The following is a 19036-nucleotide window of genomic DNA, read 5'->3' as shown; positions in this document are numbered from 1 at the left end:
TCAAGTAAAAGGCTCCTAACCCAGGGGAGTCCTAAGAAGCCATGTCCCCAGCCTCCTCAACTGCTCTGTCCTGCGTGACCAGTGCTATGATCACGGGTGGCTGACGAGTCCAAATGCGCTCATGCTAACGCTAAAAATCATAAAAACGAGGCATTTATGGTAATGCTAACAATTCAGAACAATTATTTTATTTTATTTTTTTCCCCTCACGGGTTTCCCAGTTTGACAAAAAGAAGCAGCTCAGACCAGACCTGTGGCGAGTGTCTTCACACAAGCTAGCAAGGCTATTTCCTCACTCTGACATCCTGCGGCCACCAAACCCGAGGTCCTGTAAGTGGAAACACACACATTCTTTCAGTTTTTTCTCGGGGCTGCGGAAGAAGAAAGGAGCGCCCCTGGCAAAACTGCTGAGTGGGTGACAGGCTTCCAAGAGCAAAGGAGAGGCCGGCCGGGAACGCGGGTGAGACAACTTCTGAAGCACAGATCGCTCTCCTCTCTCCTCCTCTCACCCCAAACACTTGCCCGGCCCTGCGCTCGGGATCCTGGGATCCTGCCTCGGAGGTGGTCCACACCAAGAGCCTCTGTTCCCAACAGAGTCCCTTCCCAACTCTCAGCCCTGGGCCAACTCAGAGGGGACAGCTCTCCTGCCAGCCGGCCACACAGCTGTTCCCGGGCAGGACGGAAAGGCCCCGACCTCCTTCAATGAGGGGAAGCCAGGTTCGCTTAGACAACGTTCCACACATACAGTATCACACCTTGAAAAACACCCAGGACTCAGAAATCTGATAATGCCAAACACTTTTAAATAACACCCTTTCTCCCCCGAGTAAATATAAAATCCACCACGGGAAGAAAAAGGCTGCCCTGAAGGGACACTGAAGGGGGTGGTGCTGGTGGATCTGGGGGTGCAGACAGAAAGGGGGGGTACCTGCCAGCCTCTGCCAGCAGTGGTGTGCCATGTGCAGTGGCTGTTGCAGGAGTAGTGGCAGTGCCCCCCCAAACCAGGGTGGCAAGCCCCCCCGGGGGGGGTCAGCCCTCCCAAAAGCTGCCTGCAGACCCCAAAGTGACTGCCCCTGGCCTAGAGGAATGGCAGAAACAGGGGCAACATTCCAATGGGGAAAAAGCCTCTGAGTGTTTACAGTGAGGACTCCCAGAAGACAAAGGGGTGCTGGCAACTGGACCCCTAAAGCTGCCTGGATCGGGGAAGTCTTTTTTTTTTTTTTTTTTTTTTAAACCCAAGCTCATCCAGGATGAGGTCCCTGCAGTAACATCCATGCTAATTGGTAAGTAAGACAAAGCCTTCCCTAACAAATCAGCAATGTAATTATGAAGCCAGTCGCTCGATCAAGCCAGTTAAGCGCGCTCGGCTCGGCTGCGGGGAGAGGGGGGCTGTAACCCGACACCACTGTTTGCGGCGGCGCCTCCCCCGGCTCTCCCGGCTGCCAGGGGCGCGGGGGCGCGAGGGCGCCGGGCTCCGCCGCGGGCACCCTAGGGCTGGGTCTCCACTCAGACCGCACCGCCGGCAGCAATGCTCCTTACTTTCCTGACAGCGTCTTAACGCCTGGACACAAACCGAAATTCGGCCAGGAATCAACCTCGAAGTCAATTAAGACAACTTTTACTGTTTGGGGAGGTCTTCCTCAAGTCTACATTTTAAGAAACTCTAGCTTTCCCTCTCAGGATTTTTACACACTTCAATTAAAACTGAAGACAGTTTCTGACACTGCTGGCTTGTCAAACGTCTTTTCTCTTGCAAAAAGAAAAGGACATTGTAAAATGTTGACAACTAACTGCATTTAGTAGGCAAAATAGTCAAATTCTGGGAGAGAACGTTTCTTTCAAGTAAATATTTCTTTGGAATAAATTATGGCCTTGTTAATAAACATCTGGAAAGAAAAAGACGCTTTTTAGAATGTAACTGTTAAGCAGTAGAAAATGTTTCTAATATCCTGTCTTATTGGTTTCTCGGCCAGCTGGAGATTTTAGGGTTTTAAACCTAACTCTTAGGAAGCTAGGGACACCAGTCACCTTCTGCCAAAGACAGTGAAAATGCTAACGATTCTTTTATTTTACCTAACAACTCTGGCTAAAAGCACGGCACACCTAAAGTAGAAGACTGAGCAGAATTACAGTTTCTAAAGTCAAATTTAACAGAAACATGGTATGATAGGAGGCCTGGGATATGCTTTAAAATACTCTGGAAAAAATAATGGCCATAAAGATGAAACAAGACTGACAAAATGTTTTAAGTGTTTGAACCTGGGTGACAAGTACAAGGGGGTGCATTGTACTCTTTAGAGAGTTTGGAATTTTCCATAAGAAAAAGGTTAAAACAACAACAATACACCAATACATAGCATTTAAATTCTACAAACTAAAAAAAAAAATCTAATAAGCACAATAAACTATTTATATCCTCAGTGAGAACTATCATATTAACTTGATAGGTTATTTTACACAGAAGACTGCTGTAAATCCTCTATGTAAACAAGCATGCCCAGTACAAGTGGGAACTCCTCTTAAGCTTTGAATGAGCATATCACATCTAACCACGAGGGGGCGCAGCAGAGCAACAGGCACCCCTGAAGTCTGATTATTCACTGCAATTTCTCCCCACAGATCACTCAAAGTATGCACATTTCCAAGATTGTTCCCAAACTCAGGTCTCCGTAGGACACTGTGAAGCAGGTCAAGAGCCCTGCCCTGATAAAACTGAATTATATTATGGTTCAAAATCTGGAAATACTGTATGTAGAAAAGGTTTTCTGCACAAAAGTAACACTGATGTTTCAAAAGCCACGATTAAAATCCCTGGAGGATTCCTGAAGTGAGGACACACAACAACAAACATACAACCCGATTCATCAAACGTGGACTGGGAGAATCCAGCAGTTCAGAATTTGCAGTGAGGGTCCTATAGGGACCTTCCAACCACACATTGAGTTTGAAGGTTAGCAGTAGAAATTTTACTAGGATAGAAAAGCCTTCAATAATCCTATTGCTTTTTAATAACAGGAAATTACCTCCACACGAGCAGAAATGCTTTCAGGCAGTTATATGGGAAAACTTCATAAAGGATATTGGGGAGGAGCCATTTAATCGTAAAATGTAACCCAGACAGATAATGAAGCAAGCTGACTGCGTAACTTGCTGGAATCCTTTCTATTCAAATCACAAGTTGCTGTTCTATGATACTGTATGTTCGATAATAATGGCTGTAAGAGATGAACTATTACCATCAATCTTTCCATATGAAACTTGGTAAACATGAACTATTATGTTATTTTTATAAGTAACATACGACTGTAGTCATTAAAACTATGATGCTACTCCATACTAATTTGGTGTCAGGAACACATCTTTAGCATGCTGAATTGAAAGCCTCAAATCATTAAGGGACGGAATTCTTAGATTTGAATTGCTTTCCCTTAAGGTTATATGCCCATAAAGGCCAGCCAGCCTCACCCCACCCCCATTCCCGTGCATAATGAAAATATTTTTTTCTTATGTACTTGTAATTGCTTGGATGGGATTCTGGTTTCAACCCTCTTGTACCATCTTTTCCCCAAAGATATCTTGTTTTTCCCCTCACACTAGAGACCCTTAATAAACAACATGGGGGGGGGGGGCTTAGGGCAGAAACCAAATGCTTTGCCAAAAAAGCATGTGACAGTTAAAAAAAAATTCTTTTAAAAGAGGGCCCTCAGATAGATAAAACATACTAAAACAGGTAAACATAATTTGTTAGGACAAACTTGGAAAAATAAAATTGCATCTTAGTTAAAAGATTACCTTCTAGGTTTTGTTAGCCTGCTTTTGCCTCTGAGTAAAACTAACAAAAGCTAAGTATGCCACATCAGGAAGTGTTTTTATGGAAGTGTTTCTTAGGTTATTATTAGTTTTTAATCTTCTTTGCTTTCAAATTGGGAATGCTTTATTACTGGGAAACATCATTTAAAAGACATGCTTTATATTCCTCAAAAATACAGGGTATATTTCACTTTTCATCTTCCATATACAATCTAAAGAGGAAAACCAGAGAAACGTTATTTACTTATATACTCACTGAATAAAACAAAACAGACTGTATGGTCTAAATAGATTCTTTAAAAGAAAATTATCACATTTCTAAATATGACACATGAGTATAAACATTTGTTATAAGATAAAAGAAATATACTTGAGTCATGTAAAAGGGAGGCAATAACTATTCTACTATGTAAATGCATGTCCCATGTAAGCAACATACATATTCAGAATGTTTACTTGAGTTAATTCTAAGAATTAGGCAGGATCCTGATAAGGTTTTACAAAGATAATTTAAGCTTTATATCATATACTTGAACAATTCACGAAGTAGAAAAAAGAGATGAGGATACAAATTAAACTTGAGGGCAGTGAATGATACTTTGTAAATATGGCAGCCATTTTTTAAAAAGATCTTTATTTTTTCTATTATAGTTGATTTACAATGTGTTCTGTCGCTTTCTGCTATACGGCAAAGTGACCCAGTTTTACATATATATAAAACCTTATATACAGACTTTATATATACTTTTAATGAATATATATATTCATTCTTTTTCTCCCATTATCCTCCATCATGTTCCAACACAAGTGACTAGATATATAGTTCCCTGTGCTATATGGCAGGAGCTCAGTGGCCATTCATTTTAAAAAATAACTACTTTGGGGCTATTTTGAGATAAAATGTATGTCTTCACAAGGACCTCTGGGTATTGATAATTAATGAGTCAACAGAACTTTACCCATTTAGTCAAAAACAATAAAAGTAATCAGGAGTTCCCGTCGTGGCGCAGTGGTTAACGAATCCGACTAGGAACCATGAGGTTGCGGGTTCGGTCCCTGCCCTTGCTCAGTGGGTTAAGGATCCGGCGTTGCCGTGAGCTGTGGTGTAGGTTGCAGACGCGGCTCGGATCCTGCGTTGCTGTGGCTCTGGCGTAGGCCGGTGGCTACAGCTCCGATTGGACCCCTAGCCTGGGAACCTCCATATGCTGCGGGAGCGGCCCAAGAAATAGCAACAACAACAACAACAACAACAACAACAAATAAATAAATGAATAAATAAAAAAAAATTAAAAAAAGTAATCAGAGTACCACACTGACTGTAATAAATATTTATTTTTTTAAGGAAACTACCTTTCCGTATTTCAGTGATCTTCAGGGACCTTTAAGGAAACCCTGCATCTCCTCTACCCCGCTGCCACCCTGGAACATTCCATTCATCCTATCTTTAGGGGCTTCAGAAGCAAGACAGCAGGTGCCACTAGAAGAATCCACATTTTGACTTTTTTCACCAACTACCGTTAGATCGCTAACAACCATCATCAGGTAAAATCTCTTTTATTTTGTATTTCTGGACATTATACAAATATTTTTAAAAGCAGTCTGTTTAAAAAACTGTTCAGGAAAGACTATTGATTGCAATGGTGGTGACACGCAGAGAGGCGGTGGCAAAAATTTCTTCATCAGCTACAGACTAAGGTGCTCAAATTCCTCTGCCAGATCAGTTTGCTATGACAGCAGGGAAAACACAGACGTATACATGTACATGGAAGTTCCCTCCTTTAAAAAGGAAAGAAATCTGAAAAGCAAATCTGTATCATGTATTATTGTAAAATGGGATAAACCACCAAGGGAGGATCAGATTAAAACAGTTGCCAACTCGTTATCTCATTGGTGTGGCTAGAATTTTATGCAAACCTGTTCTGGTGTAGAGATGACCTTGGGACTTTCAGATTCTCTGAGTTTAACTCAACACTTCTAATCCCCAGGGTGGGGTACTCCAGCAGGCCTGCTTGAAGCCCAGAAGCCGAGGCTGGCGTGGAATGATAAGCAGTCGGCCAGGAGAGCAGAGCAAGGGGCTAAAGGTTGATCTGCAGCAAGTAACGCTTTGTTATTTAATTTTCTGACCATGGCCTGATCAAGGAAAACTTTTTACTTTGGTTCAACAGGTTCACACAGACCACTATAAACATGAGAGAGTGAGTGTGAGTGTGTGTGTGCTGAAGAGCCAGAATCCCTATCCCTTCACTATTCTACATGAAACTCCTTAGAAGCACAAAAACGCCTGGTTTACTAGCATCTTCTTTTTGGTTAACTGCCTGTGAAGGTTTTTAGAGGGAAAAAAGCTTAGAATGAGGTAACAACTCTGCAAAGCTACAGGTTTCTGCAAAGGGACAAAAAGATAGTAGTGCAGACGTGAATTAGTTCTAAGAACTGAGGTTTGCTGCTCCCTGGAGTTACTAGAGAAACAAAGCTGCCTTTGGGCACCTAAAACTAGTCAGACCTGCTATAGCAGTTGCACAGTCAGCTCCAGATCTGCCCTCCACTCTCCTCCCCCCTACCCCGGCCCCCACCCCACGCATCCGCATTGCTCACTCCACTCAGCCCCGGCTCTGCCCTGACGTCCCCTGTCCAGGGGCCAGGCCAGCTCCGGACACGCGGCATGCAAGTGTGAGGAGGAGGCCAGACGAGAGAGCAGATGCCGACTCCATTCTGAACTGAAAGCTGCAGCGGGTGCAGAATACAGCTTCTGTGCTCCCGGCTTGCTAAGATAGATACATCAAATTGTGGGGTTTGCTTCAGTGCATCCTGGCAGGGATTCCCAATTAAGTTCAGAGAAGGGACGGGAGAGCTTGAGAGGAGACGAACGAGGCTTTCCAGCTTTAGGAGTCCTCGGACCACAAAGAGAGCAGAATTTCCACAAGGGAGTTTTCACTGAAGGTGGGGCTTGTTTAAATGATAAGTATCTGTTTTGTCCCAAGAGGAATCATCTGTGAGCAAAGATATTGCCATGTTTTGCTTTTGAAAATTTTACCTGTATTTCAAAGAAAATTTTTAGACAGTCAAGCATGTCTGTCTCATGATCTTTAAGGAAAAAAACAAAACAAAACAAAAAAACAAGGCATCTATTTATTACCCAGAATAGGACTGTCGTCTTATTGGCCTGACATATGCCATTCACAGATTCATACAAAGAATGAACTGCCACAAAGTGCTCATGGAAAAAGACACTGCTCCACACAATGAGTGATGGGCGCTCCGGGGGACAGCACTGTTCACAGGGTTGCCCAGCATCTGCACAGAGGGCAGAAGTTTGCCTTTAATACCAACTGCACTGGCCACTGGGAGACAATAATTTTTTTTAAAAGACATGCCAACTTTGGCTGGTTGCTGGTTCCCTCAAGAACATTAAAACTAAAGGAAATATCCACACACTTCTTAAGCAGGAGTCCTCGCTTGTGGATTTCTGTCAATTGTTTAAGGAATCATTAATAACAGTCGGTAGGAAATATATGATCTGTGCATATGCCGTGGCCACGGCATTTTCAGATGTTCATGTTATGCTGACCAGCATTGATTTATGCAAAGACCCACGAAGGTGGGTGTTACCCTTGTTTTGAGGCCATTTTTACTTAAAACTGGAGCTTGCCCTCTGGTGCCTGGAGCATACACCTGATCTCTGCACTCAGTAATCAGAGATCTCCCTCTTTCCTCCACCCCCTCCTTTGTCAAGAAACTACAGCAACTACAGCTATCTTCTATAAGATATGCTGTTACAGTAAATATGAAAGTTTTAAAAAATTCTACAAGTGAAAAAAAAAAATTCTACAAGTGAACTGAAGTTCATACTTCTAAGTACCGTATCTACCCATACATATTTTTACTTATGTTGTTAACACTGACAATGTTTTTTTATATATAAACAAAATAAAAATTAAAGCTTCATGGTTTTATACTGGTGTTCTTTAACAAGAATCCATAGCAAAAGAGGCCTCTAACAGTTTCTGCTATAGCTTTTGTCTTTCTTAATAGCTAAAGTGTAAAATATTTTGATCAAGGGCAAACTCTTGAGTATAATTTACTACTGCTATGTAAAGGTAGTATGCTTTTGATTTTTTACTTTTTTCTGTCAATTTAATTTTTGACAGAAAAAACAATCTTTAAGTATTTGTATGTAGGTATATATGTATCTATCCTCAACCTCCCCTTATACTTTTAAAATCTGTATTGTGTGTGTGCACCTTTCTAAGTAGCGTTGTGACTTTTTTTCTGCCATTGGAGCACTGTTTAAAATAGCATATGCCAAAACTTATCAGCTGCTACACAAATTTGAGGATTTTTAAATATCAAAATAGGGAGTTCTCTTGTGGTGCAGCAGGGGTTAAGGATCCAGCATTGTCACTGCAGGGGCTTGGGTTCCTGCAGTGGCATGGGTTCAATCCCTGGCTTGAAAACTTTACATGCTGAGGGCACAGCCAAAAAAAAAAGTCACGCTTGGGAGTTCCCTGGTGGCCTAGTGATTAAGAACTCAGCACTGTCACTGCTGTGGCTCAGGTTGGATCCCTGGTCTGGGAACTTCTGCATGTTGTGGGCACAGCCAAAATGATAATAATAATAATAAATAAATAATTTTAAAAATCAAAATATATATTATTTAACTATGCTCATTATAATTCAGTGCATGGAGACTGGGTAAAATTTATATTTTGGCTTCTCAATTAAATAAAAAAGTTTTCAAGGGGACAATTCAGCAAACAGAGTCTAAAGGTTTCCTAAATCTGAATATCCCTCTCTGTTTTTTAAGGGAAATAGGCCCAAGTAGCTGTTACCTAAGAAGCTGTGATGCTCGCCCGACAATTAAACAGTTCCCTAGGACACTCTTCTCGTATACTTGGCTGGTATTATAAAATGTGAGTCTTCTACCTGTTGTAATCACTCAAAGAACAGAGCTGAAAAGGCCATCAAATCCATTTCATAAGATTTCTCACCTGAGAGCAACATTTTAATTAGGAGGAAGAGAAAAAAATAAAAATTATTTTAAAGGTTCCAAACTTGATGAACAACATAAACAACTTTACATGAACACATAATACCTCTAAGTAAATCCATCAAGCTAAAGGAAAACTTTCTAACATTCAACCCCCACCCCATGAAGAAATTGATAAAATGAACAGGAAAGCGAGATCCATGAACAAGTTCTTCTTGCTGGTGCCAGAAGCTGGGATATTAGGGTGGGTATTTTCATCCTCAGAGCACACCCTACCACACTCAAATCAGAATAGACTGCTATAAAAAGGGGGAGGAGGGGGAGGGGCTCCTGGGATGAGATATGCCTTCTGGGTAGCTGAACAACTATCCCCCATCAGCAAAACAACCCAGAGGCTCTCAGGTGTGGACTGTCCTCCAGGGGTTGAGTGGAGCCAAGAGCCCACTTCACTCTTGTCAGAGACTAGTCCCTAATTATAAAAGGCTACTTTGAACACTTAAGGCCTCAGGGATCCTATTGGCTACCACAACCTCTAGGCTCTTTACACACATTATGGACATTTCTTAACATATATTGGGAAATCAAAAAGCGTATTTCATGAACAAAGCTTGAAAACATTTACTCTCTTCCTTAAGACCGAATGAGGCTACCCAACTTGATTCAAATTAAAACTAGTATCTCTGAAACGATGTCTCACCCTGCAGATTGCCCTTCCCCATTCAGTGCCCATAAAAACTGACTTTCCACGTCCTGAAACACCCTGAAACTACCCAGCTTGAAAGCTAAGTCATTCTAAGACAAATTATATCTACTCTTTGTGTGACACTTAAGGCTAAACACAGAACTCGCATCCCAATCTATTACTATTACTTGTGATAAAAGTAAGAAAACTCATGGCCAAAGTGGGGGGAAGAACAATTTATGATTATTTGTCGATGCAAGGGCCCTCTGACAGCACCCTGTCTTAATGGTACAAAGTCCAGGGCTTGGGACAGCTGGCTCCCCTCAGCCCCCCTCCCTTTCAGTCATAGGCGGTCACCACCAAGATGACTTGTAGATTTCTAACTTAAAAACCAATGAGACATCAAGTTTAATATACATATATATTCAAAGTCAATTCACTTGGGCACCGGCGAAAAGAGGATGGAGAGGGAAGTTTTTAAGCTAAAAATACAAAGAAACTCAAAGAAACACACTAAAGCAAGTTGGATGCAAACCCGGCCGGCCACAGAACTCAAAAGTGAAGCAGCCTTCGCGCCAGCAATCCGAGCCTTTAAAAAAATAAAAAGTCTCGCACGTTCACAACAACACAACCGCCACAACACGCACATATATCCCAGCTGTAAAAGCGACAGCACCAAGCTCCCTCCGCCCCACCGCTGGGCTCTCGTTAGTTCCCGACCCCCTCCTGACCCCGGTCCAGGACTGCCCGTCCCCTGCCCTTCCCCCAGCAGATCTGCCCGCGAACGCTGGGGGTCCCCAGCGTTGACCCCGGGGGTCCAAGGGCGCGGGGCCGGGAAGCAGCGGGAGAGAGCGCTCCTCCCGGTACCTGCCGCAGCCCAGGTCCCTCTCGCCGAGGCGCCCGCGACCCTCGCGGCCGCCCGGGCCCCTCCTCCGCCCTCCTGGCTCTCCCGGCCCTGGCCGGTCCCAACGCCGCCCCCTACCTACACCGAACCCCGCGCATCCGAGGATCTCCTCCAACCCGGCGCCGGGAGAACTTACCACATGCAGCTCCACCTGGGAACTAATACATCAGGAGGGGTTTCTGCCCACTCCTCAAGCTACTCGCGCTCCATGCGGAGTCCCCCGCTCCGGGGGCCCGAGGGTGGCGCCGGGGAGCGGGCAGGAGGCGAGACCGAAGCTAAGACTCCGCCGTCCTCTGTCTGCGCGCTCGGAGCATTATACAATGGTGGAGGAGGAGGAGGAGGAGGAGGCGGCGGCGGCAGGCAGCGGAGGAGGAAGCTGGAGGCGGGCGGAGGGGGCGCCCTGACCGAGCGAGCGGCAGCTTGTGCTCCAGCACTCGCCGTGCAGGAGTGACGTGCGGCCAGCGAGCCTCCCGCGAGCTCCGGGCCCCGGGCTCAGCAGGCCCCGCCCTCGCCCCTCCCCGCCCATCCGCCGCCTGGCCCCGCCCCGCCCCCGGCCCCGCCCCCGGCCCCGGCGGTCCCAGGAGGCGCGATAAATGCCGAGCCGGGGCCCCGGCCGCCCCGGGAGCAGGAAGGGGCAGGCTGAGCACGCGAGACGCCGGGTGGCAGAGCCGCCTACGGCTCCCTTCCCAGCCGGCGCGCCCTTGATTTTCTCTTAAGGAAAAGCTTAAGAAGAAGAGGAGAGGAAAAGAGACACTCTGGCCAGGGGACCACAACTAACCACCAATAATCCCCTCACACCACTCATGCAAATGATGGAGCCGCTAGTGACAAAGGCGGCGGCGAGTGCCGCGCGCGCACAGCCTGCTGAGTCGCGCGACCGCAAATATGACAAGCATCTGAGCTATTCTGCAACTTGGGGCCGGTTAGCCGGGCCGACAGGGTCCCGGGGTGGGGGGTGGGGTGAACGAAAATCCTACCCCGAGGCGCGCTGTCCACGCTGCCCGAGGGGCCTTGGAGACCCGCGTCCCGGGAGGGCGGGGGCGGCGCGTCCGCCGCTGAGACATTTTCGGATGTCTCAAGACGCACGAGTGGCTCGCAGAGAGGTCCAAATAGTAGGATGGGGTTTCCATCTGGAGCGGGGGACAGAAAATATCCCGCGGCCTCAGTCCAACACTTGAAATGGGTCATCAAGTCAAGAGTACTTTCGGAACAGCACGGAACCAAGTTGCATTCTTCGTGGCAGGCTATGGCCGCGGTGCAGAGCCCGGCAGCGGGCTGCCTATGCTGGTAGAGCCCACGCAGGTAGGGAAGGCAGACTTGGAGACGCAGTGGGCACAGAGGCGCGTTTTCACATTGATAAGTCTTTCCCCTCTTCTTAAGAAAGCGTCTGCTTTGAACTATTTGAACACTTCCCAGAGAATTCACACTAGTTGGGAGAGGTTGTGTGTATGGTGCGAATTTAAAAGCCCTAGGAAAAGAGCTCCCGTGGAAAATTAATGATTATTTTAAAAAACACATGAGCGTTCAGTGTAAAGATGTTACAGAAAGTAATTCAGGTACCTTAAAATTTTGGCTGCCACCCCAATTAGTATAATCTGAGATCTCTTTGGAGTTTAATGCTCCACTATACTACTTATATTTAAGGATAATAAAGCTTTAAGACCTAACATAAAGGTGATTATAAACCGTTAACATCACGACAAGTTTAGACCTATTGGAAATGCAGTGATTTGGTATCAATCAAATTGATGATCTTATTGAAATTAAACCTGGGCTAAAGTGTTGGTAGAAAAAACAATGTTTCTTGTTTTATCTTAAAAGGGAATGGAAAAGGTTTTTACCGAACCTCGGTATAATTAAAATCTTACACAGATTTTTAAGGATAACCAATGCCATTATTTGTGGACATCTTTGGAAAGTTTCATTACAGTGGCATTTCAAATTACATTTACACATCATGGAAGTAGTGCTCAGGGCCCTCAGCAAGTCCTGCTCAGTTTGTGCCTGGGTGGCATAATATTCAAACATTTTGTCATGAAGTCAAGATATTTTTCATTTCCAGAGTTCTGCCTTTCAGAGAGGACACTAACTACTAACGGTTTCCTCACAACCCACTCACTTATACTTTCAGCGCTCACTGTGAGGAAAAGCCATTGAAATTAAAGCTGCAATAATCTCTTCCCATATCTTTGTAGCGGAGGTCAGAGGCTCTGTTGAATTTAAATTTATCATGAATTGAAGATAACAGCAAGTTAGACTTGCAGAATTTTTGTGACACTTGGATATTTTCTAACAAATGGATGACCAAATGCAATCGTCCTGTATGAAAGAACTAAGATCGAAGTGACAATTTTTGCATCCCCACAGTGGTCTCAAGTACCTATTCTGTGTGTGCTGAGTAAAGGTTTGAGTTCTTAGGAAAGCAATCTGAGTTCTGGGGTAAAATGTTTTGTACTTTTCCACACTTTTGAAGGTCAAAATGTATTATCAGTGCACATGTTATATATGAGTTCCACTTCCCTGACTTACAAATATGGCATCTTTCACCAAGAAGTCAAAGGATGACGTGGTGGCTTCAACAGCTGCTGATGTGGTCCCCACACCAGGTGGTCCATAGCCTGATTTCCAGCACAGCAATTCCTGCCTGGCCCTGGGAATCCAACTCCATAATGCTAAAAGGCCCTCACTGAGCTTCTAAGGTCAATTCCCCTTCAGCATGCATGATTTTTTTTTTCTTTCAAAAGTTTATTTTGTATCAAGCAAGAGGAGACTGTGCTTAACTCTACAGAACATTTCAAGACTTGAGTTACAAATAAACAGTATGCATGATTTTTTTTAAAAAATACTGTTTATTCCTAACAAATGAACAAGAAATGTTGAGTAAACACCTAACTGTGGTTTTCACACTTTCACTCTCTGGGACATTTAAAAGCCCATTTAAAATAAGCCTACCCTCAGAATTTAGAGTTTCTCCTTCTCGCACATACAAGAAATTAGGCCAGTCATCCACATTTAACTATCAGGAACGTATCTGTTTAAGGAGAAAAATATTGCTTTTGTAAGTATAGAACTGGGATGGTAATTTTTAAAAATACTCATATGAGTTTAACTTCCGAGGGGTACTTCTCCACATTGCTTTGTTGTTCTGAGTACAGTTTGCACTTCACTGCTTCTCTTGAAAGTTTCAGTGCCCTCACATTTTGCAAATGACCAGACTACTGCACTAACTGAAGGCCACTTTTAGCATTTAATTAGCATGCACCAAAGAATTGACACAAAGACAAGCTGGCTATATAAACTGAGAAGGACTTTAAGATGGTTTTCAAGCTTATTCTTTCTCCTTTATTATATTTTATCCTTCAGGTTCACATGAAATAATAGTAATAATCATCCATCTATAAACCCTGGAAATATTGGTCTTATATTCCTCCCACCCCAATAAACATTTCAGTTATTAAACACATTATATTCAGCCTGCTGGACTAAAGAATTTTTTCATGAAAATAGAGTTCATAACTGAATGTGGACTTCCCATTCAGTGATAAATGAAATCTATTAATAAATATTCAAATAATCTGTGGAAGTCTTGAAGGTGACACAAGGAAGTTCCCTGGTGGCTCAAAAGGTTGAGGATCTGGCACTGTCACTACTGCAGCTTGGGTCACTGCTGTTAACACAGGTTTGATCCCAGGCCTGGGAACTTTCGCATGCTGTGGACACAGCCAAAAAGAAAAAAGAATGAGTACAATGATTTGGAAACCTAAACAATCTCACAAGACAGCACAGACAGGTTCAGTACTTTTCAGCCACTAGCAAGTTAAAACTTCACGGTACCAAAGGAGTCAGTTAACTCATCTACCTTTGCAAGCTCTTCTCCATTGCTCACCCACTTGCTCAGGTTTTTTCCTGCCTCTCCCTGAAGTCATGCTGCACACGAGGGGAGCTTCTATTCCAGTCGAGGGCTGCCCTTGCAAAGCTTCCCTTATTGATACTAGACTGCTTTGCAATGGCTGCCCCTTATGTCCTGAGAGAGGGTCATTGATACCTGTCTTTTTCTCTTTTAAAAATCTGACAATCTTTAAATCCTAGTTGGGAAGAAAATCTTAATATTGAAAGAGAATGCTTTTAAAAACCATTCTCCTTTTTCTACTATTTTTGATTAGTCCCTTCTAACCATTTCTAGAGGATATGGCTTCAGCTGAGCACGAACTTCCTTCCTACTTCACTTGCCGCTATTGCCCATTAAAATCCTCAGATAGATTGTGAGGTCCCCTTTGGAGCAGCCCTCCTTAGAGACTCCAGCTTTTACTTTCACTGTCTCTCAGCTAGAAAGTGAAGGTCTTCTCTGGTGACAATTCCAGTGGCCTCTTTCTGCCAGATGCCATTCCCCTAAGACTGGTGGGTGCTTCTCAGAAACATCTCTCCTTGTCCCCAGCTCCCCACCAGGCGCTACCCTCCTGGTGGCCTCTGCATGTTGATTCTGTACTTCCTGTCTATACACCATCCACCCTTCTTAAGGAGTTCATACCCTTCTCAAGATACTCAGCGCTCTTGGCTTCCCTAGAAAACTTCCATGCCGCCTCCAGACCGTCCTGGTCCCTGGGAACCAGCATGGTGAGAGGAAGGGTCCTGGAGTAGGAGTTTGAGGCTCTTGTACAAATAAATCACTTAACTGTGATTAATCATTGACTTTTTAGTTTCTTAATCTGCTATGTCACAGATTTAGGATCAGCACCGGTTCCGGTGAAAAGGGCACAGGTGGGGGGTCAGGAGATCTCGGGTCTAGTTCCTCAGCCACAGTCAGCAGTGAAGCTGAACCAGGCCCTTGACAATCACGGGGCCTGTGTCCACACCCCACAAAATGAGGCACTGGGGCTCAAGCGTTTCTGGAGCCCCTTCCCAGAGCTAAGAGTCTATGAGAAGGAGACTAGCTTCATAGAGGAGTTTGGAAGAAAATAAAACCAATTTCACATTCTGTTTTCTACCATACCTACTATAGAAATGATCTAGGATTATGTACCTTTAAATCACCGATGAGTAAAAAGGTCATGTAAGAGAAGTTTGGTGATTTGGGAATGCAAATAATGTATTTAAACCATTTTTTGAAGGCCCAGTTATGAAATTTTACTTTGAGAAGTTAAAAAAAAAAAAAAAGAAAAGCCTTTAATGTGTATAGATGACCAGAAAACGTCTCTAAATTTAGGCCATGAAATAGCATTAGAAAATAAATATGAGGACAGAGAACACAGTTTAAATGGAAACAGCACATAAAACAAAAACCAAATTAGCTCTTTGCCACTGTGAGTTTTTATTGGTTTTCTATAGGAGAAGTAACACTTAGGTAAGACTTTATCTTTTCTCTCAGTCACCAAGGCAGGATTGTTTTTTAAAGACCTGTTGCCAGAATAAACAAGACTGTTTCAAAATTATCTAACTGTCCAATAATACTTGCTTTAAACTGACAAAAGTTATATTTTTAAATTAAACATTTTTATATTTAAAATTTCAGAAATGCACAGGGTGAAAGTCAGGTAGAAAGAAACTACATCCAGCGTCTCAGATAAACAGCAATGCCATGTTAGATACACTTTTACTAGTCGATTGTTTTCCTAAACATGGCTTAAACATTGAACAAAAGCTTTTATTTTGCTAAGTAATATTTGTTTCAAAACTATTTTCTTAGAGAATTTCTGTTTGAGGTATATGAAACTCCTTAAATGGGCAATTATCAGAAAAACTGGCCTTTAAGGAGAAAATAATAGTGTGAATGAGCTATATGTAACTTCCCTTTTCAAAAACAGAAGTTGAATCTGTAACACCAAATTTAGAAAGGAGAGGGGATGGCAGCAAATACCACGAGAATATCATCTATAGCATAGACACCCACTGCCATTCTGTTCTGTTACAAATAAATGTACACTCTACAAACCCGAGTTTGCTCAAACAGTGCATGTATTTAATCATCCCTGAAGAGGATTCTTTTAAAAGAAAACATACACGTGCAAAAGTCACATCAAATGTCAAAAAACTCATTTAAAAAGGGCCAGATTCCCTGGACTTTGACTACAGTGAATCATTTGGCCTCATTACAGAGGGCAGCACAGTCCATACTGGGGCGGCTGGTAAATAGCTTTTGTGCGATCATATGGTAATTTCAACACCATTTATATTTCCTTTTACTTTCCTTTATGAAATTAAAGCCCCAATTACAAAAAGGTTGAAAAGAATTTTAATGAATCATTCATTTTCAATCATTTTCTGATTGGTTACCACTTTAGACATCATGCTTTTAGTTTTAGTGATCAAAAAAAAAAAAAAAAGGCTATAAAAGACTCTAGAATATTTTCACATTGTAGCCAAAAGTCAACAGTGAGAAAATAGAAACTTTTCCAAAAGTTCATCAGATGGAAAGAACAGAATTAATGGGGAGACATCCCATTTATGGACAAGAATACTTAATTCTATATAAATATCACTTCTTCCCCAAACTCATCAATAAACTGAATTCCAACTTAAATCCCAACAACCCCTCCCCCAGCCCAACTTTATAAGCAAATCTGGAAATCATCTGGAATAGCAAAGGGCAAAAGAAAGCTGTAATAAGTTTAAAGAGCAAGAAAGGGGATGTGTCCTATCAGATATCAAGGCTTAGGAGTTCCCGTTGTGGCTCAGTGGTTAACGAACCTGATTAGTATCCATGAGGCTGAGGGTTCGATCCCTAGCCTCGCTCAGTGGGTTAAGGATCTGGTGTTGCCATAAGCTGTGGTGTAAGTCGCAGATGTGGCTCAGATCTGGTGTTGCTGTGGCTGTAGTACAAGCCAGTGGCTATAGCTCCAACTGGACCCCTAGCCTGGGAACCTCCATATGCCTCGGGTGCAGCCCTAAACAGACAAAAGACAACAAAAACAAAAAAGATATCAAGGCTTTTTATAAAGCTCTAGTAATAAATAGATCAATAGGACAGAACTACAAGTGCAGAAATAGAGCCACAAATACATGGAAGCATCAAATATGACAGAGGTGAAGTTACAGATCAATGGGAAAGAACAGGCTATTCAATAAATGACTCAGTGCCACCTGGTTACATGCATGAAAAATAAAGTAAATTGGGTACCTGACATTTTTTGAAAAAATACTTTCAGGTGTAATGTAAAACAAACAAACATCTAAATATGTGAAACACAACTTTGAAATTTTTAGGAAAGAACATAGGAACATGTGCTTATGGGCTCACGATAAGAAATGTGTGATTGAAGTTCCCCATCATGGCGAAGTAAAAACGAATCAGACTAGGAATCATGACGTTGCGGGTTCTATCCCTGGCCTCACTCAGTGGGTTAAGGATCCGGCATTGCTGTGAGCTGTGGTGTAGGTCGCAGATGCGGCTCAGATCTGATGTTGCTACGACTGGAGTAGGCCGGCAGCTGTAGCTCTGATTAGACCCCTAGCCTGGGAACCTCCATATGGCGCTCAGTGTGGTCCTAAAAAAAAAAAAAAAAAAGAAATGTGTGATTATTGGAGTACCTGCTGTGGCGCAGCAGGTTAAGATCTGGTGTTTCTGTGATGGTGCAGGTTCAATCCCTGGCCTGGTGCATTGGATTAAGGATCCAGTGTTGCTGCAGCTGTGGCATAGGTTGCAGCTGCAGCTCAGATTCAATCCCAGGCCCAGGAACTTCCATATGCCACAGCACAGCCAGAAAAGAAAAGAAAAACAAAGAAATGTGTGATTATTGTTTGTCTCCCAAGTTCATACTCTAGCTGCCTCTCCTTTATTCTGAACCTTGAAATGTTGACCCCCTAGAGACTAAGATCCTTTGCCAACTAGCCTCCAGCTGAATTCCTCAAAAAGAAGGCACTAGAAAGAGAGCAGCGGGTAGGAGGGGAGAGAGGCTGGTGTATTTCTCCCTGGCTTCTTCCCACTTTGGGCCCCTGTTAGAGTAGCACCCGTCCCACCACAACGACGGCTTCTGCAGGTGGTCCTTCTCCAGGATGCCAGCTCTCAGATTCTACCAACACCATTTCCTTCCCTTTCCCCTTTAGGCCTGACACTAACAGCTTCCTACTGTTCTTGGCCTTCAACTCTGGGCACACCTCTGTCAAAAGTTCCTTCATTAAAGTCTCTTTAGTTGAATCATTTGAGTGGAATTCTGTTTCCTGCTGAGACTTTGACCATTAAGAAACAAGACGGCCATTGCACAAACCATAAAGAAAAAGACAAGTAACTCTGATTACATTAAAATTAAACATCTATTAAAAATATACTATAAACAAGATAAAGGCAAGCCAAAGACTGTTGAGTGATTTATGTGATTCATATAATCAACAAAAGATCAGTATTCAGAATTAATTAAGAACTCCTCTGAATCAGTTTTTTTAATTTAAAAAAATTTTTTTAATTTTTTGTCTTTTTAGGCCTGCCCCCTCAGCACATGGAAGTTCCTAGGCTAGGAGCCAAATCGGAGCTACACCTGCAGGCCTACACCACAGCCACAGCAACATCAGATGTGAGCTGCATCTGTGACCTACACTATAGCTCACAGCAACACCCACTGAGTGAGGCCAGGGATCGAACCTGCATCCTTATGGATACTGGTCAGGTTCATTACCACTAAGCCATGATGGGAACTCCTGAATCAATTTTTAAAATGCCATATAA

The 19036-nt window shown here is 43.2% G+C and overlaps 1 protein-coding gene across 3 annotated transcripts in view; it reads right to left on the bottom strand.

Moving 5' to 3' along the window:
* Positions 1–19036, bottom strand: part of SERTAD2 (SERTA domain containing 2) — a 124653-nt gene that overhangs the window by 13009 nt on the left and 92608 nt on the right. Inside the window, exons 1-2 of one of the 3 annotated variants that reach the window (XM_013996103.3) lie at positions 10517–10705; positions 252–328 (exon numbers count right to left, since the gene is read on the bottom strand). The exons of 1 other annotated variant lie outside the window; for it this stretch is intronic. The gene's annotated coding sequence lies outside the window, so the exon portion shown is untranslated. Of the gene's footprint in view, positions 1–251; positions 329–10516; positions 10706–19036 lie in introns of those variants that run through there. One more of the 3 variants, XM_003125089.4, reaches the window with a different exon arrangement.

Source organism: Sus scrofa, chromosome 3, assembly GCF_054392235.1.
Source record: "Sus scrofa isolate SSC_HxYL_T2T_F1_AM1 chromosome 3, Sscrofa_HxYL_maternal_Yorkshire_Landrace_v2.0, whole genome shotgun sequence".
NCBI classification, from domain to species: domain Eukaryota; kingdom Metazoa; phylum Chordata; class Mammalia; order Artiodactyla; family Suidae; genus Sus; species Sus scrofa.
This window is presented reverse-complemented; position numbering and strand designations above follow the sequence as displayed.